We start from the raw sequence: 21,712 nt of genomic DNA, 5'->3' as shown, positions 1-21,712 counted from the left end.
TATTATAATTTAATTGATGTCGAAATATATATAGGAGGAATGATTTAACGTCGGGATAAATATATAATTATTTTATACTAAATTGAAACGGGCGGCATGATTAATGCGCATGGTAGAGCAGAAATATATATTGTATGGAGAAATGATTTTGTGTGCCCACAACCGACCATTGAAAACATACACATCTACTGCCAAATTCCTATCAAAATTAATTTTCCTTCGCTAAAGTTGTCCTTTATGAAAACATAACATTTTAACTACCAAATTTGTAAATTCTACCTAAAGGTAAGCCATCACTAACATTAATTGTCAAGTTTTATTTCACTTTCTTTCCTCGTACGTCTTTGAGCGGTGGAAGGGAAATCGTTCAATATCAGCACCTAACATAAGTTGTTAAGTTTAAGTTGACTAAGTTTCCTAGGTACGCCTTTGCATAATAGAAAATAATTTGTTCAATATCACTCAACGACACCTAACCTTTCTGGCCTTGATGATGGGTTAATTACTCAATTTTTGCAAACATCAACAAATCACAATGCTCTTATCATCCTAGCAATATAGCCCACATCTTGGGATTAGGATTGGCATTGGATAAACTTAATTTTGTACTAAGAATAGTTTGAGAATATGTTGAGATGAATGGTACTTTAACATGTGTATGAGAATAGGTTGAGATTAATGGCATTTTAATATTTAACTGAAAATGGATTTGGAATAAATTGATAATTTGATGGTTAAATAGGATGACAATACATACTATTTGTGGATATTTTTTTTATTGTTTTATCTCAATACGTATTTATGATAAATTATTAAGAAATATATGTCATTTTGTTAGCTTTTTTTTAGATGATGAAATAAATTGTTAAAAAAGTTCATTCATAGCTTATAGTGTCATGATTGTTGAAGATGACTTTGGGCCTACAAATATTTATAAGCTAGATATCGATTTGGATGATGGTCTCCTTTCGTATATTTCATTTCTTAACATTTTTCACCAAAGCATATGTATCCTTATCCTATGTGAGGTAGTTTATGATTGTTCCATGAAATACCTTAGAACAATGATAGATTAACTTACCTCCTTGCATTAAGACTGCTCTCATAACATACCCTCTTTTTCATCTCTCTCCACTTCAAAGGAATTATGCACATTAAGCAACACAATAATTGGTACTGAATAGCATTTCATTTCAATTCTTCACTATGTTTGTGTTGATTCTTTCCCCATACCAATTTCTTCTTATTAATTATTATGCATGGAGAGTGTAATGCATCTGAAGTATATTATCATTATGTAATAATGTATAATCATGTATGTGGTATTAAGTAGTCATAAAGATTAATAATCAACATTTATTATCTTACAATTAATGATGGTCATATTTTTTAGATAGAGGAGGAATGACCTATTATAAAGTTTTTTAGATAGGGTTCACAAAACTCTATAACAGGTCATTCCTCCTCTATCTAAAAACCATCCTCACCTGTATGGATTCATTATTTAAGTCATATTTTTTCGAAAAGACTTAACTTATCAAACCTTAGATGTAGAAATTGTAATAATTCAATCAACAATCTCATATATACATAGTAAATAAATATAATTTAATATGGATATGTAAGATTACTTTATGTATTCATGATGTTCCCATGAAGTGAGCACCAAGTTTCACTTCAATTGGTATCAAAGTGATTCTTGAGTGCACTTATGTTCAATTTTTAATTTTTAGTGGTAATAAAAAATTACAGGCTTGTGACTCACTCTTTAAGAACTTGGTTTTAATTGGTTACATTTAAAAAGCAAAAGAAAAGGCCTAGAAGAAAACAATGGTTCACTATAGGATTCTTGCCCACTCTTTATGCCCATAATAATAAATGATATAGAACAAAAAGTTCCATAGTTGGCATACAAATAAAATTATATATATAAAAGTTATCAACCTATAAGAAGAAATATAAAAGTTGTCGGTGTAAAACAAGGCTATATTGACATATTAGGATTGAGAATCAACAACAAGCCTTCACTCTAGTTTACATCATAGGTAAGGAGATCATTGTAAAGAAAAAGTCAACATTTATGATATAGACATTTATTTTTGCATGTAGGAAAAAAAAGTATATATATATATATATATATTTATGGGCACTTCAGCATGGGGGAGATGTTGTAGTGTCCGTAAATGAGCATAAAGATTTAAATGTTGGTTCAATATGAAAGAGATGTTGTAATACTTGTAAATGAATTAAACATTTAAATGTCGACTTAATATGAGAGAGGTGTTGTTAAAAATATAATAATAATAAAATAATAAAACATAATATCCTCTCATTTAAACAAGTAATAAAAATAATAAAACAATTCAATTTGTTAGATTGTAATTTTGTTTTTATTAATAAAATTACAACAATTTTTTCTTGGTAAAAATCATAATATACATATCACATTAAAATAATTTTAAATAATAATAATTTATATTCGAGAACATATAAATATAAAAACTTGATAAATTTAATTAATAAACAAAAAAACAAAAAAAAAAATTCTATATAGAAATGTGGAATATATATATATATATATATATATATATATATATATATATATATATATATATCCCCACATATATATATATATATATATGAATTCATTTAATGATATAAATTAAATTAATGGTTTATATTCATAACTATTATATTGCAGGAATTCATGTTTAAATTTAACTAGCAAACATATAAAAATTCAATATTTATAAAAAAAATAAAAAATTTTAAGTGATTTATCTATCTATATATATCATTAATACTATGCATATCACATTAAAAAATATTATAAAACATGTAACTAAATGCATTATGAGGGTTTTAATAAAATACATATAAAGATGTGAAATTTGTATGAATATAAATAATATTATTAATATCCTACTCATGAGGTGTAGACCAATTAAGTTGCGTGGGGTTTAGTCCCCGCCAGGTCATAGGCTTAAAAATCATGGGAAGGGGTTGGGGATGGATGCTTGTTTGGGGGAATTAAACTTCCCAACATGTGTCTAGGCTTGATAGAGCCTCACACAATCTTGGTGGTAAGCATCCCATTGTGGGTTGATCATTACTTCTTCCATCTAATAAACAGGCTAGCCAAGTTACATTTAAATTTCAAAATAGAAATAATTATTTAGGACTTATTAGAATTTGGCATTGTTATGTTGGCATTGATGTCAACCTTGGTGATGGAAATCAACATGGACATTATTGAGATAACTTGCAGAAGAGTTTGTTTTCCTTCTCTGTTGGTTGTGGATCCTAGTGAGTGTGGAGAATTAGTAAGAGCATTGATGGGTGATGTTGGTGTCTAGCTAAGGTCAAGGATGGAGTCTATATCTTGGAAGGAATTTTAGGTATAATGGATTAGCTCAAGTTCTCTTACAAAATGCATAATTGGATAGCCCTCTAAGAAATCTTTCCAACACTATATGGCACTCTAAAAATATCCCAAGGGATCAAAAGTTATGATAGTTTGAAGGTTGGTTAACGTAAAATTTCACAGTGCGATACAAAGATTTTGAATGGAAGTCTTGGCATGGAGAGACACAGTCCCTCGGTTGACAGACTCTGTGAACGAGATCTTTCCTGACATTTGATGTGAAAGGGTCAAGCCAAGTGTTCGGTGTGGTGGCGTGGTTGAAGGAGCTTTCGGGTGGGGGGATTTCTATTAGACAATGTGAATTTCACGTCCTATCATGAAGGTCCAGTAAAATGGTTCGCAGAGGTACTTTTTTGGTAACAAGTGTGGTTGATGGACTTCGAGAGACAGATATTTTAGCGGGTGGAGAACGACATTCAATGAGAACTTCGTGCCCTAGACCATTTTTGGTTTATAAAGGAATTTGTCGCAAAACACAGGTCCGAGGGTCCCTTTGCCATACGAGATGACATGTAAACAACAATAGGTGGAAACATGTGATTAGAAGAGAAAGGATGAAATGGATGCCAGTTGGAAGACTAGTCAGTGCAGGTGACATGTGGCAGGAAGTTTTGGCATTTTTAGGTGGCCAAGTGGGCCAAATATGTATGACATGTGGCACCACTAAGAGGCCACCATCACTAGTAGAAAACGAGAAATTAGTGACTAGGTGACTAAAAAAGTTAGTCATCATAGATTTTCCAAGTGAAATACTACCAAAAATGAACAATCTCAAGTGACCCAACTAAAAACGACTAACATAAACGACAAATTTAGTCTCGAGTTAAAATATACGACTAGCTAATAAGTAATATACCTAAAAATGACTAAAATGAATGACTAATATAGTCTAGGAAGAGAAAAATGACTACCTAACAAGTACTATAATAATACAAGTCGATCGGTTATGTTAGTCATTTTAATTGTGTACAACAAGCTGCATTTCAATGAAATTAAAGCCACTAGGAACTGCTATGAGAAAAAGATCCAAGTCCATAGGAAGAGCTCACCACCGTCAACATATAACTCAATGTAATATCAATAAAAGACATAAGGTCACTACCATCAACACAATACACATGCATGTTGCCATCAACGTAAGACACATGCTTGTCACCCTCAATATGATACAAAGCTCTATTGCCATCAACAGAAAACACATGGACACCACCATCATCAAAATACACATGCCCATTACCATCATTGGGAGGTTGTTAAGTTGTGTAGGTTAATGTTCCCTTGAAGTAGGTCTACGAGGTTGGCTTAATATGAAAAGCACATAGAACATGAGAGAAAGCCTTTGAGCTTGGTCATAGAAAACACATAACAAGAATCCAAGTGATATTTAGAGGTGTCATGGCTCTGCTTCTCCCTTGAACTCAATGACTTCCTTGCTTTGCTTCACAATCGAGAAGCCTTGTGCAATCTATGGGTGGAACCCTACAAGGGTTTGATGTAGGTGCCATTGAGTTGAGAGGGAGATGAGTTCCTCTCATCATCTTCATTATCAATCATGTAACTATTTGTATCACCCTCCAATCCAAAGGTGAGAATGATATCATTGGTACCTTTCCAACCTCAATCGATAATTGATTCACAAAAAACTATAATCAACAATAAATTCATGAAGAACTAATTTATTATAAGCAATAATTTAAACTTAATACTTTTTATTAGGTTTTCCTACTATGTAAAATAAATTAATATTACAGAGACAAAATTTCCATTTTATATTTAAATAATTTTTAATTTTTATTAAAAAACAAAAACTCACCTCCTCCATTATCCAATATAGCACAATTAGGAAAAAAGACCACATTTAATGGTGGCTCACATTCCAAATTCCCGCCATTTTATTTGCAAGTAAGAGGGGGAAGGTGCACAATAAAATTTAGGCCTAGAAATAAATTAATGAAAAAGCAAGGGAGAAGTGTCTGATAGTGTAGGGTTTGAATTGTGATGGTATGTGGAAAAAATAAATAGATTCATTTGTTTTCTTGGGTGGGTGGATTAATTCCTTTTTAAAACTGAAGCTTGACCCAAAAAAATTAGCAAAATTTCTCCTTATTTTCATGGGTGGGTGGATTAATTCCTTTGTAAAGCTGAAGTTTGACCCAAAAAAATTAGCAAACGTTCTCTGAGACATTTTCAATATAGATGCACAATCTCTCCATTTCAATGCTAGGCTCTATTCGTTGCTATAGAAACTTCACGGTTTGGGCTTCTGTGTTTTCTTATATGGTGAGATTTTGGATACGGTGAGATTTTCTCCAAAGGTCACAACCGTAGCATTCATGACCTCTCCCAGATATTTTGGGATGAGTAGCAGCGCCAAAACTTGAACCTGAAGTAGTTCCAGCACCTATGCCAAAAGTTGAAGATGAAAACATTGATGAGGAACTCGTAGTTGCTATGGCTGAAGGAAAAAGAGAAGAAGATGTGTTTTCCCCAAACATTGATGGCATTTTCTGCGAAGTCCCAAACATAGAGGGTGTTTGCAAGGCCCCAAAAGACCCAAAAATAGAACTAGGCGTAGAGGTTGCTGGTGTGGAAAAGAGAAAAGGTGAAGAACTTGAAGATGATGCTGGAGCACTAAACATGGTGACCTAGGCGAAGTAGCAGTAAAAGTCCAAGGAGTTGACTCTGTAGAATGGGACATCCCTGATAAAGAAGAGGGAGGTGTTGCTAAACTTGAAAACAAGCCAACAACCTGAGTACAATTTTGTGAAAATGTAGATGCATGCAATGCCATATGAACTCTTTTGGCTACAACTTCTCTCTTTGCTAATTCTTGCCTGTCAGCTTCAAGGAAAGGGTTGTTCTCATCGCCCTACGGCATTGATCAACAAGATATGCAACACACATTGATCCTATTCTTTGATGAAATGTCTCAACCTGAGCAATAACATATATGAAGAAATCATGGACATTAGATATTACTGAGGGTAAAGACTGCAATAATCTCAAATCTGAACTAGAACTCCCATTTTCATCACTCTCAGAGAGAAGCAACTACTCCAATTCCTCAATCCATTGTCGACACTCCCCAATCTGTCTCTCAAATCTTGCCACTGTCTACTGTAAAAATGGAGAGGGTTTGGTTGGTAGACCACTATAGAAATCCATCATAGATGAGGAGGAGATAGGCAACTGAGAGGCTGCTGAATTTGGAGGATTGTTGACCCCAAAAAATGGTGGCACCAGATGATACTGCTGGACGAATGAACCTAGGTCGCAGTATCATAAAAGAGCAAACTGCAACTTCAACATTCCTCAACATACTCTTTGCATTATTCATAAGTTCCTGAAGTAACACCTTCTCTTTGTCTATAGTAGTGTTGTTTACTCCAATTTCCTGCAATATATGAGCAACATCAAGCTCAAAACCTTCATTTAGGGCTGAAGTATCATAAATTCGAACACATTGATCAAGCCTCTCACTTTCATCCTTGTACTCTAGAATTCTCTCCTCGATTTGCAAGAGGAGTTTCTGTGAATCTGGGTGGATGTCAGCCCACTTCGTCTAGTAAGTAACCAGAGTTTTCTTTGTCGTGAAGAGGTGAATTTGTTGTTGTTGTTGCTGCTGATTCTAGCCTTCCAAGCCCACCATCATCATGTTCATCATGTTCGAGGTGGATGTTTTTGGAAATCGATAATAATATTTAGCAAGGTGTCTTCATTCCCACCTATGTATTTTATATGGCATCATCGCACCGAGTTAATATTTCACCATTTACATATACTCGGAGGTACCCCCATGGTCAACCCCGACCTCTCTGTAAATGCAGAAACACTTTCAGTTGAAGGAGGGAAATGAGTGGCATCAAAATGTTTTAGGTAATTTTTATTTTTGACTTTCAATCTTTGCTCTTAACTATCTTTCCAATTACCTGAATTACTAAATATCATTCCAAAATTAGATATTCGGCTGAATGTTCAATATATTAACAAATCGCAGGCAATGAGGCTTGACTATGGTTAACCCCTATTCAATATTTGTTTATGATTCCGTAACTCATTTTGACCATACTACCCATGCCTACCCTAAGTAAAAACCAAAATAAAATGACAAAAGACAGAAATTAAACATACCCTGAACTTAACCTCGAGGGTTAGCTCAATTAGTTGAGTCCTCATCGGTAAAGCACCTCTACTATTGAGAGGTTATGGGTTCAATTCTCTTGACACTCTTGGGGTCAGGCTCTGTGGTTGAGCCGACAGGAAGTGATTCTTTTGTGTGGATCTACCTAGTACAAATATTCCTTGGATGTAGTGGTCACCAATATTTGAGGACGGTGAACCACATAAACATACCCTAAACTTCAAGTCCATCATCAATTGTCTTGGGATCCATTTTACTTAATTCTTGAAATTGGGATTCTGATATAGCTTTTCTTTTTCAATTTCCTCCATGTTTGAAATATATAGGTTTTTCCTGTTAAACTTATTTTTTAATTTATAGATTTTGGTAATATTTTATGTAGGTTACCATTAAAGCATGCTTATATGAAAGTGTTGCTACCTTTATACACATGCTTCAAGTGACTACTAAGGGTCTGTACTTAGTAACTAGTCTCTGATAAAAACTTTATTGTTTTCAATATATTTTTGAAGGTAACTTGATTGGAATTTCCTAGAGGCAGTAACATGGCCAATTTTTTTGGTAGAATATCCCCCAGCTCAGGGTCTCAGAAGTTGGTTGGGACAAAATGTTTTGGATTTGAAACTTTTGAATTGCGAGTACTATACCATATTACTTTCCACAAAGCTAAAAATTTTGCAATTTCTTTGTGATGATATCATGGAGGCTAAGTTCGAACATAGACCAACATGAGGGTAAAATTTGAATAAGATGTAGATGCAGATACAAAAATGAACTTTTTGTTGAGAAATAAATGTAAGTAGATTAGGTTTTGATTCCTCTTGCTTGATAATTTCTTGTGAGTTATGTTTGCTTCTTTTACTTATTTATTATCTTATCTTTCATCAATCAATTACCATATTATGTGTGTATGAAGATCAAAAAGGAAGAGACACAAGATGTAGGCATTATGCCAGGGAAAAACCCTCCTCGAGGGGAAAACCCAGTAAAAAATTGTCTTCCTTTCAATAATATTCTTTGAGAATTTTCACCCTAGACAAAGACCAAACCTTCCCTCCACACCAAGTCAGCCTCCTAGATCTTCGATCCATTTCCAGCAACACTTCCTTCCCAACAACTTCGATTATGCAACAACTTCTGACATTAGGCAACAACAAAACTTGGAATACTTCAATCTCCCAAACTAGGGCACGGAATAGAGAGAGGCTCCAAAATTTCGATTTTCTTCTTCTCCTTAGACTTGACCCAACTCGCACTTCCTTTTGCTTCTTTCTACCTTCTTCGCACTTCTCCAACTTCCTTAGAGATATTAAACTAGCTTGAGATGAGATGCTCCAAATGAATTCGAATTCCTTCTATTTATAGGCTCCAAGTGAGGTCAAATTGGTGTCCTTAGGTCGACTTGATCTCTTCTAGGATGACTTGGTGTGGAAGTTGCATAAATTACATTTGACTCAATAGTAACCTTTTTACATGATTCAAAAGCCTAAGAAGGGTCTCTTTGAGTGTACAATGACTCTATAAACTTAATATTAATCCTAGGAGTCCACAATAGTGACTTTGACTAATATAATGATGACCCAAGCATGAAACCCATGATTTAATAAGTAATTGATACAATAATAAAAATTCTTTTCTTTATTCTTTTGACAAGTACATTTCATGATGACTCAAATAAATTAATGAAGCCCGAACCTAGTTACATTTTCCAATACACCCTCTTAACTAGGGAGGTATTCATAATATACAAATACAATGGAATATCTCAAACTATATGAACAATGAAGAACTTTAGGCACCGCAATTCCATGGACTAGATTCCTATCAAGAGAAATCTATCCATTGGTATCTCATCAGTTTAGGCACGGCAATGCCCCGGACTAGATTACTGACCAAGGAAATCTATCTAAGTGGGAATAAGGTGGACTCAAGCTTTCAGCCTCTCTAGGTACCATCATGCTTACTTGCTAACCACAAACCCAGGGACCTAGGTGCATATCCATGGTCAGAGCTCTACGACTCACACCACCCTCCCTACTTTGGGACCTAGACATCAATACAAAGCGTTGACCAGATGTCCTCCCAGGCAATGATTCACTCGCAAAGCTTAAAAAAATCTCTTCCAATCTCTTATCATCAATACAATCAACAATATATACTAAACCAAGTAGGTTCCTTAGATATTCAAACTTCTTATTATAAAGAGACTTTGTTAGTATGTCTGCTACCAGTTCATCTCCCGATCTTGTTCATCTGTCGAGACATACTCCAACTTCACGATCCCATCCTGGACTAGGTTCCTAATAAAGTGGAACTTATTGTTGATATGCTTCATTCTAGCATGAAATACGGGATCTCCATACATCTTGATACAACTTTGATTGTCACAATTAATCATAGTAGGACCCAAAGACTTCTCGAACAAATCTATCAAAAGCTTCCTTAACCAAACAACTTCTTTTCCTACTTCACATGTAGCCACATATTCTGTCTCATCACTACTTAAAGAAATGGGATCTTGCTTCCTACTTATCCATGAGATCATAGAAAATCCTAAACTAAAACATCCTCCGGTAGTGCTCCTTCCATCGGTCTCACTGCCACCCCAATCAGAATCTGTGAAGCCAATTAGCTTGAATTCCTTACTATCATACTTTAGGTAGTGATGTATAGTGCCACAAAGATACCTCAATATATGTTTGGAAGCTATCCAGTGATCATGATGAGGCTCTAACTGAAACTGACTAAGAATGTTTAGTGCAAAACATATATATGGCATAGTATTTACCAAATACATTAGGGAACCCACCAACTATCGATAGGAGGTAGGATCCATGAGACTAGAGTCAGAGCCCCTCAACTTCTTGAGATTGGTGATCATAGGAGTAGTCATTGGCTTGGAATCCATCATCCTGAATTTCTGCAACAACTTGATGATGTACTTTCCTTGCCCCAAATATATCTCCCCAGGTCTCTGCCATACTTCTAGACCCAGGTAATAGTGCATCAGTCCTAGATCCTTCATTTCAAATTCAGCTGCCAACATCTTCTTTCATTCTTGAATTCTTCGCTCCACATCTATGATGAATAGATCATCCACATATAGAAGAATAGATGGGCTCATTATTCACAACCTTGATGTAGAGATTCAGATCATCATAACTCTTTCCGAAGCCAATTCTAAGTATATATGCATCCATCCTTGCATACCATGCCCTAGGTGCTTGCTTCAAACCACATAGGGTATTCTTAAGTATACAAACATGAGAGTCCATTCTATTAACTTCAAAGCCTTCGGGTTGTCCAATATACACTTCCTCATCAATGGTCCCATTCAAAAATGCGGTCTTCACATCCATTTAATGGATATTCCGACCCGTTGTAGCAACCAATGAAACCAAAGATCTAATGGTAGCGTACTTGCTGTGGGAGCAAAGGTTTCTTCATAATCAATGCCTTCCTTTTGAGACAAACCCCTTGCAATGAATCTCGCTTTGTACTTGTCTATACTTCCATTAACAACATGTTTGATCTTATAGATCCATTTGGAGGTGACAATGGATTTGTCACTATGTCTACGAACGATTTCCCAAACCCCATTCTTCATGATGGATTGATATTCTTCCTCCATCGCTTTCTTCCAAACCTCTTGATGAGCAGCTCCCTTGAATGTAGATGGTTCGACTTCAATTAACTTTTTCATGTATGCAACATAACCAAAATAACTTTTTGGTCTCTTACTTTCCCGGAAGGTTCCTTTCGTAGCTTCATGTCCTTCAACATCTTCTAATGTAGTTTTTTTACAAATTTGGCCTTTTTCCTTATTGTTGGGATGACTACTGATTGAATAGGCTCACTTGGTCCTTATTCTTCTTCTTGATTTGTAGTAGGGTTCTCATGATGATCTTCTTCTTCTTCAAGTATTGGAACTTCTTCATCATCAAAATCAATAGGAATATCCTTTTATTTCTTGTAGGCTTGATTTTCATCGAATATGACATCCATGCTTACTTCGATATGTCTTCCTTCCTTAATTTATATTCTATATGCTTTTGAGGAGAGAATATATCCAAAAAATATTCCCTTGATACTTGTAGAATACAAATTCTTTCGCTTTCCATTTGGAACATGGATGTATGCTGGACTTCCAAAGATTTGAAAGTGATCCACACTTGACTTCTTTCCTGTGAATAATTCTTTGGGTGTTATATTATTAAGAATTCTATGATGACTTCTATTTTGAAAGTACACGACTGTCATTGCTGCTTCTCCCCATAAGAATTTTGGTAGGTCTTGATCAAAAATCATAGTTCGAATGCCTTCTTCAAATTTACCTATTCTTCCTTTTGGGCACTCCATTTTTCTTTGGGATAATAGGGAACAATGAGCTCCCTCTTAATTCCCACTTCCTTACAATATGCAATCAATTCCTTAGAAGTGTATTCCCCACCATTGTCGGACCTTACAGTCTTTATCTTTCTTTCGGTTAGGGTTTCCACTTTGGACCTAAACTCCTTGAACTTTTCAAATACTTCATCTTTTGTTTTGAAAATGTAGAGCTATGTATTTCTAGAATGGTAATCAATTAATGTTACATAGTAGATATGACCTCCAAGTGATTTTTCAGACATGGGTCCACACACATTAGAATGGATAAGGTATAATATCTCTTTAGACCTAGTTTCACTATTCAGAAACTTCTTGTATGCTTTCCCAAAGAGCATCCCTTGCACACACCTTCATGATCTAACTTCATATTGGGGATGCCATGAACCAATTGAATAAAAGTAGGGATGACCTTATAATTTAGATGACCATACCTCCTATGCCATAGCTCAATGGGATTGATTTCCATGTGAACCAAAGCTTTAGGAGGTGGTGTAATAACTCTATAAAGACTTCCTTCACGATCTCCAATAACCCTAGCTTTATCAATGCTAGAGTCTTTCCCCCAAACCAATACTTTTCCATCAACAAAAGAAACTCTATCCCCTTTATCTTCTAAACAAGAAATAGAAATAAAATTCTTTTTCAAACCTGGAACATATAGAATGTTGTTGAGGTGCAACTTCGATCCATTTTCTAGCTTCAATGATGTTGATCCCAGACCTCTAACAACATAGCTTTTGTTGTCACCCAATTCCACTGCATGAGAATATGGCTCCTTTGATAGTGTATGTTGTTTACTTTCTCCTGTTGTGTGTCTTGATGCTCCATTATCAATGATCCATGCATTGTCATCACTAAGAGAACCTGTAAGATCAACCAAGAATCCTTGACTTTTGACCTTGTTGAATAAGTGGTGGATGATCTTCTTGATCCAGTTTCCAACAGTGTTGATACCCATTCTTATGTAGTTCATCAAAGAGGGAGAATCCATACCAACAGAGTGATCTTCAACTTTTCCTAAACTTAGCTCTGATACCATGTTGAGAAATCAATGCAAGTAGATTAGGGTTTGATTCCTCTTACTTGATAATTACTTGTGATTTATTTTGGATTCTTTTAATTCTTTATTATCTTATCTTTCATCAAGCAATTACCATATTATGTGTGTATGAAGATCACAAAACAAGAGACACAAGATGTAGGCACTATGCTTGGGAAAAACCCCCCCTAGAGGGGAAAATCTTAACCTTTTCCTGACCTTAGCTCTGATACCATGTTGAGAAATCAATGCAAGTATGAAGTTGTTTACTTTCTCCTATCATGTGTCTTGATGCTCCATTATCAATGATCCATGCATTGTCATCACTAAGAGAACCTGTAAGATCAACGAAGAATCCTTGACTTTTAACCTTATTGAATAAGTGGTGGATGACCTTCTTGATCCAGTTTCCAATAGTGTTGATACCCATTCTTATGTAGTTCATCAAAGAGGGAGAATCTATGCCCACAGAGTGATCTTCAACTTTTCCTAACCTTATCTCTGATACCATGTTGAGAAATCAATGCAAGTATATTAGGGTTTGATTCCTCTTACTTGATAATTATTTGTGAGTTATTTTGGATTCTTTTACTTCTTTATTATCTTATCTTTCATCAAGAAATTACCATATTATTTGTGTATGAAGATCACAAAACAAGAGACACAAGATGTAGGCACTATGCTTGGGAAAACCCCCCCTAGAGGGGAAAATCAAGTCAAAAATTCTCTGCCTTTCAATAGTATTCTTTGAGACTCTTCACCCTAGACAAAGACCAAACCTTCCCTCCACACCAAGTCATCCTCCCAAATCTTTGATCCCTTTCCAGTAACACTTCCTTCCCAACAAATTCGACTATGCAGTAACTTCCAACATCAAGCATCAACAAAACTTGGAAGACTTTTATCTCCCAAACTAGGGCACAAAACAGAGAGAGATAGGCTCCAAAATTTAATTGTTCTTCTTCTCCTTAGACTTGACCCAACTCGCACTTCCTTTTGCTTCCTTTTACCCTCTTCACACTTCTCTAGCTTCCTTAGAGATATTAAACTAGCTTGAGATGAGATGCTCCAAATGAATTTGACTTCCTTCTATTTATAGGATCCGAGTGAGGTCGATTTGGTGTCCTTAGGCCGACTTGATCTCTTCTAAGGCCGACTTGGTGTGGAGGTTACATAAATTACATTTGACTCAATAGTAAACCTTTTTACATGATTCTGAAACCCAAGAAGGGTCTCTTTGAATGTACAATGGCTCTATAAACTCAATATTAATCCTAGGAGTCCACAATGGGGAATTTTTCTAATATAATGATGACCCAAGCATGAAACCCATGCTTTAATAAGTCATTGATACAATAATAAAATTTATTTTCTTTATTCTTTTGACAAGTACATTTCATGATGACTCAAATATATTAATGAAGACCGAACCTAGTTACATTTTCCAACACTTTTCTTTTGGCGGAATTTGATTGATGATGATGCTCATCATAAGCATCATCATGTTGGCCGGATAAATTGATCTTGCAGACAAGGCCGATCTCCCTAGTATCAAAAGATATCTAGCAACATGCAAGACAAGAAAATCTACTTTTCTCTAAACATATTGCGATTCATTAATAAAAACTATAGAGGTGTTTAGACCCTACCTTAAGTCCAACGCTAGTTTGTAGCAGCCATCCTTCAACTGTCCGAAAGAGTTTCCTTTTGAGAACCTGCAATCACAAACAAGCACACACCAAATAACACCTGCATAGCTAATATCATAAATCATGTTCATAATGGTGATCAAGGAATCCATAAAATAAACCATAAAACACAGCTTATTGAGAAAAATAAACTTATTTGTATTAACTTTGAAATAGAAGAAATTTACAACCTTTGGTGCCTTGATGTTGTACAAGCTCTTCCCAGGGTCCGAAACAGGAATCTCCTTTACTTTGACAAGCCTCACACTCTTCCAAATGAGATCAAAGAGGTATGTAATCTCTCCTCACAAAAGCTCAATTAGGAAGACTAAGTTCCAACAACATTTCACCTCAAAAATATTCAGCTTTCAACCTCTCCAGTAACCAACCCAATGCTTCATTTTATAGTGCAAAGGAAGGAGGTTACAGGTCCACCTATGAAGGGATAGAGTCCTCCTTCAAAGGGATAAGCTCCTCACATCAAGGGGTTAGCTCCTTAAGGTATGGGATGCATGAACCTTAAAGGAGCGAACTTGCCACCTCAAGATTCCTTCCAGAAGCTTCTAGAAATGACTCAAAGTGAGTTTTTAAGAATATACTTGTGCCTTTTTGACTTTTACAGGGGTCCGCACCCATAACACAGAGACAGAGCGGTCAGGTGCGCAAGGGACATGACCTTTAGGTGCGGGAGCACAGGTAATGCTAAGAGAAAGTGCGGAACCTGAGTTTTAGAGACTTTTGAGGGCTTTCTCTTATTTTCAAGGCTTGATATGAAGAACTGAGGCTTAAGACTTGCAAAGGAGGAAAGTATGAGTGGTAATGAACTCACACAGATTGCAGAATGTCAAGGTGACAATTTTTAGTGCAACACATCATAACCAACTCTGGGTTGTTTTTCATCATTTGGCATGTCTTATTTTTACCCATTGGATTTATTAGCTCTTAATTGTCTATGTGGACACCATTTCATAGTTTGTGATCATCTGCAAGTAGTGGCAACATCGATGTTTCCAAAACATATGCAGGGATAAAATAATGTTGTAAACAACAATTTTTGAAATTTTTCATATTGTATTAACAACATGTGCTAGTAGATTAGTATCCAACTGTCCTGAAATCGAAATCGTGTATAAGTCACTACTCAAGACTGATAAGGTCTACATGACAACCATATCAACTATAGGTATACCATGACTCTAGATAACGACCTCCAAAGATGCATCAAAGTATTACCATTAATCATAAGATGAACTGCAAATTTGTTTGCAACATAGATGGGTGTACTTGCTATTAAAAAAAACTTAATACATGTTGGCAATAAATCACTAAAATAGTGCATTATTCTAGTCAAAGAAAACCACAAGAGGAACCAAAAGATAAAACTGTTAGTGGTGGTGAAAACATCCCCCAACTAGGAACCCTCGTAACAGATGAAACTACTATTATGGAGAACAAAATATCATCATTAGGAGTAAATTTCTAGGAATGTGCCTTCTCTACTATGCAAATTCGAAGAATACATGTATTAGATATAAACCCCACTCCTTGGAACTAAAGTGAAATTATTTTCCTCAAACATGCTACAAAACTCCAAAAATCCATTAAAAGTTGCTCTACAAACTATAGGATATTGCACCCTATTTGTTGGCTTCCCCAATCAATGCTTAAAGAACATGTCATCCATTTTATTCCTTATAACAATAATAGGATTAGACAACAAAAACCCAAGAACAAGCCTCCTTTGCTACTAATTCTCCTCAACATGGCATCTGCTATATTATTTTCAAATCATAGGATATAATGCTAACATACAAGGGTTCCATTTTATGCTAAATTAGTGACTTCAAATCCTTTGACATGTACCCAATTATACTATAGGAAATGTTGGAGAACTACCACAAAATTTGATCCTACATTATATATTGATTTCTAGACTCAAGTACTCTTTTGGCTACACATATTGAATTGTTGATCTCCCATTTATTCCTACATGCCAAAAATAAAGACCAGGGATAACCATTAAAACATTTAAAAAAAATAACATAAGTAGGGCTAACCTCAAGACCGTAGATCTTGGATTCTGCAATATGATCCTCAAATACAGTTTGTACTTGTGTAGTAATTCCTGGAGAGTTGACACGTGTTCTTAAATAGGTCTTGGAATGAGAAATAAAGGGTATGGATTCCAAAAATTTCTCATCACATAATGAATATAGGAATTCTTATTCTTAAAACATAAGCCTAGCCTTAGACTGCCAGTGGATTTTGTGTGTGCAACAATTGTTTCATAAATAGAATCCAATCTCTTCCCTTCTTGTTACTTTGCATAAAATAGGCTTCTTGATAATAAAATATTTACATGGATTCCCATTTATTATCAATTTCTTCCTCTGTAGTTTTAGAAACTTTCATTCCATTTCATCCAGTTCCTTAGTGGCACACATTAACTACTTTTTTAAATGCTTGATTTTCAAATAATTGCTCACCATTAACTAAATTCTCATGGAAGAGGAATGGAATGTTAGGTCCCTATAATACTAGTGATTCCCCCATTACTATTGTCATTGTAGCCCTTGTTTTTATTTTTGTGCCCCAATTGTCCCCATATTGTTATTATTGTGCCCCATAGAAACCCACTTTTGTTATTTTTGTGCCCTTATATTATTATTGTTATGTCGACTTTTGTTATATTGTGACCCCTTAGACTCCTATATATAGAAAGGAGGTTTCTACATTTGTATCATCCAAGAATTGTTCATTTGTGTAATTTAAATGAGGTTCCCCCTCTTAGAGGTTGATTTTTAAGTTGTTAATCTATCTTTTCTATCTTTTTGTGAGCTGGTTTCATAACATTTGGTATCAGAGTTTTGGATTTTAGGGTTTCTTTGCTCCAAACAGGTCATCGTGGCATTTTTGGTATAATTTTTTTTCTTCGGTGTTTCAGAAGCTAAGAAAACCCATTTGATCTGAAATATCTCTGAACCTTGGGTCCAAATTTCAGAACTGTTATTGCTATATTTTCGGAGATATGATCCAAGGAAGTTAGGGTTTTTTTAAGATCCTGAATTATATCTCAAACATGTGACCTGGGGAAAATCGTTATAACTGTTTTTCGAGCATTAGATTGAAATTTCATAAGAATTTATAGAAAGAGGAGGGCCTATAGTTTTCTGTGTATCAGTTTCAGGTCCTAAGAGTGAAACCATGAGACGTGGAACTTCGTACAAGTTCGCTCTACTGAATCAGTCTATAACCAGGCCATCGTGGGAGATTTGACATAACTCTTCCTTGGAGAATCCAATCTTGATCAGAATTGTGGGGTTAGAAAGAGAACTCAGAGGGTTACTGTAGGAAGAAATTTTAGACCTTGGAGACCCAAAATTACAGAGATACAACCGATTCAAGATAAATCTCCTACAAAGTGAAAAACATGTGTGTAGTTTTTTTTTAAATTTTGCATAAGTTGGTTTGAAAAATTGGTTTGAAGGAATTAAAAGGGCATAGTGAAGCATTATTATCATTAATTGATGCCCCGAAGAAAGAAAATGGAAACACCTAATAAGCAACTTGAAATTTCTAGCATGATTCATGAAGAAGAGGAAGAATGCAACATGATATATCAAAATTACGAGACCAAGTGCAACAAACTTCACTCTCACAAAAAATAACAGTAGCTAAGATAGATGGTTTAAAGAAAGACCTAGAAGCTAAGATGTATGGCATAGAAGCTAATATGGATGGTTTAAAAAAGGACGTGGAAGCTAAGATGAATGACATGGAAGCTAAGAGGGATGGCGTGGAAGCTAAGATAGACTGTTTAAAGGAAGGCATGGAAGCTAATATGGAAGATTTGAAGATATATTTGACAAAGTTTATACAAGAAATGCTCACTAATGGCGAAAGGGTAGCAAAGGAAACTCATGATGAGAACAAAATAAATGTTAATCATGATTTCATAGACTCTAACGTTGGATCGAAGACCCACCATGTTCCAACGATTGATATGAGGAAATTTGATGGCAAGGATCCCGTAACATGGATGCTACAGATGGAGAAATATTTCGATCTCCATAATGTGCAAAACACACAAAAGGTACGCATTGCAACTTTATATTTGGAACCAAATCAGTTTGTATGGTATCGATGGATTTTCTCTCGTAAACAAATTTTCACTTGGGCAATTTTTACGGATGAAATGATAGAACATTATGAGGATACAAAAAGAAACACTTCTTTTTAGCTAACTGATAAATCTCAAACAAAAGGGTTCAATGATGGAGCAAATTGAGGACTTCCAAAGATTGAATATAAGGGTAATATATTCTAGAGGAACATTGGATTGATGTGTTCATAGGGACTTTAAAGGATAACATCCAACACGAGGTTCGCCTTTGGGAACCTGATTCATTGGAGAAGGCATTTAGGTTGGCAAGAAAAATGGAAAGAAAAATTATGGCAACAAAGAAGCCTACCACTCACAATAATAAAGATGGAAGTTTTATTGCCCCTAGCCTTCCACAACCTACAAGGTTGACACCACAAAAATTGGAAGAAAAAAGAGCAAAAGAGCTTTGTTATAGTTGTGATAGCAAATACACTAAAGGTCAAAAGTGTGCTGAGAAGAAATTATTTTACATAGATTGTGAAAAGGAGGAAGAAAAGGAACAAGAAGCGTCAAAAGAAGAGGATATACACTAGGAACAAACCCTAAAGAAAGAAGAAATGAATCCGACCATATCTTGTAATGCATTGGTTGGAATTACAGCTCCTCAAACTATCAAGATAGAAGGGCATATCAAGAAGAAAAAGTTAATAGTGTTGATTGATTTGGGTAGTACCCATAATTTTATTCATTGTAAGATAGCCAAGGAATTGAATTGCTTTGCTATATCCAGCACTAGAGTGTCAAGTGATGGTTGCAAGTGGAGGAACCATAAATTGCTCTGGAAAGTGCCATAATATCAAGCTATCCATGGGAGAATATGTATTGAATAGCCCAATGCTTTCCATTCCAATGGGTGGTGCTGATGTTGTACTAGGAGTCCAATGGCTACAATCCTTGGGTACAATATCTTTTAATTTTCAAGAACTTTTCATGAAATTTTCTTTAGAAGGAAAGGAAGTTGAATTAAGGGGTATCGTAGGGAAACCGGGAAAGATAATCAACTTTAACGGAATTACAAATCTTATAAAGAAAGAACAACGAGGCATAATTGCACAATTATGTTCACTAGAGGTTCCCACATCGAAATCATCTATTTCTCCATATCTCCAACAAGTCTTGGAAAATCATTCCAAGGTATTTAAGACTCCCAAAGGCCTCCCACCTATTCATGATCATGATCATTCTATTCATTTGATTCCAGGAAGTGTTCCTCCAAACATCAGACCTTACAAATATCCCTATGACCAAAAGAGTGAAATTGAATGTATGGTTGCAAAAATGCTAGAGGCTGGTATAATTCAACCTAATCAAAGTTCTTTCTCTGCTCCAGTAGTATTGGTTCACAAGAAGGATGGATCATGGCACATGTGTCCAGATTATAGGGAGCTCAACAAACTCACTATTAAAGATAAATTTCCCATTCCTGCATTGATGATTTTTTTTTGTAAGCTTGGTAGTACTTTCGCTATTTATATTATCTATCCAAAATCAAGTTTTCCATTTGTTCCAGGTGGCCACCTGTCAGCATTAAAAGCTGTCCAAAATTTAAATAAGTCTTTCTCTATCAGCCTAACAACATTATCTATACTATCTATACTGCAATTCAATTTTAACAAGTAAAAGCTATTCGTCATGGAACTTCAACAAAATGTAGCTGGAACTCTGTTTTACTCCTCGTCCGAGGATATCACTGGGGTTGGTGCTTTGGCGCTAGAACCCAACATCTCGCTCCTCTTCATATCCTGCAATGTTTGTTCAATTCTCCCCAGTGCTAAGTTATTTCGATAAGTTTGGATCTGGACAGCGCTATCTCCCTGAGTAACTCTGCTTTGATGGGATCTTTCTCCTTGGTGTCCTCCTATGCCTGCGAACCTCTGTTTGCTACCTGTTCTCTGTTGAGAGTCATAGCCTGGGCCACCACATTCTTCATGACCCAGTATTGCTGGATCATTTGTCTGAAGAGTGTGTGCCGTCCGCGGGAGTTACCTAGGTCATGAACCATGTCCTCCCATTCTTCCATGGGAATGTCTTGGTTTCTTATGTTGTCATTTAGTTCTCGCTCCCAGCTAGCTATTTGGGCTCTAACCTCTAGTGGGTTCCCTGCCATGTATGCGTAAATGAGGGTCTTCATGTGTTCTCGTCCTGTTTTTCTCCCTCTCTTGCTTTTCTCTCTGTTGGAGCTTCTCATCCCCTCTACCATATTTTTGCCTGTGTCTCTCTTGCCCTTCCTGGTCGCTTATTTTCCATCTCTTCCCATGTTGTCGTCTTCGATGTTACTATTTTCTTCTTTCCTTTTTCTAGCCTCCACTCTATACTAGACGCATTTTATGGTGAAACCTATCACATAACCATAAAAAGTATCAGTATGTTGTTGGTGTAGCACCCAATCAATTTTGTAATTAGTTGGGCCATGTTTGGTATCCCACTCAAGACTAGACAGCCTGAGATTTTTTACAGTTCCTTTCAGCTTTCCCCCCACTGTCTCATGATTTTGGTTTTTGTTGACCCTCTCTTCTTTTATCCTTGGTTTAGTCTCGCTCCATCGTCCGTCGCCTAGACAGTTCGACAGAGGCATCCTCACAGGGCTGTTACACTAAAAATTGTCACCTTGACATTCTGCAATCTGTGTGAGTCCATTACCACTCATACTTTCCTCCTTTGCAAGTCTTAAGCCTCAGTTCTTCATATCAAGCCTTGAAAATAAGAGAAAGCCCTCAAAAGTCTCTAAAACTCTGGTTCCGCACTTTCTCTTAGCATTACCTGCGGTCCCGCACCTAAAGGTCATGTCCCCTGCGCACCTGACTGCTCTGTCTCTGTGTTATGGGTGCGGACCCCTATAAAAGTAAAAAAGGCGCAAGTATATTCT

General features: G+C 35.8%; 1 pseudogene; it reads right to left on the bottom strand.

Annotated features, from left to right (window-relative positions):
* Positions 1-5,697: 5,697 nt before the first annotated feature.
* LOC149222751 (nuclear pore complex protein NUP58-like) lies at positions 5,698-20,953 on the bottom strand (annotated as a pseudogene).
* Between the last annotated feature and the right edge of the window lie 759 nt (positions 20,954-21,712).

This window comes from Pinus tabuliformis, chromosome Q (genome assembly GCF_031772625.1).
Source record: "Pinus tabuliformis cultivar Carrire ecotype Pingquan chromosome Q, CPIR1, whole genome shotgun sequence".
Lineage (NCBI taxonomy): Eukaryota > Viridiplantae > Streptophyta > Pinopsida > Pinales > Pinaceae > Pinus > Pinus tabuliformis.
Note: the sequence above shows the minus strand (reverse complement) of the source record. Positions and strands in the feature narration are given on the sequence as shown.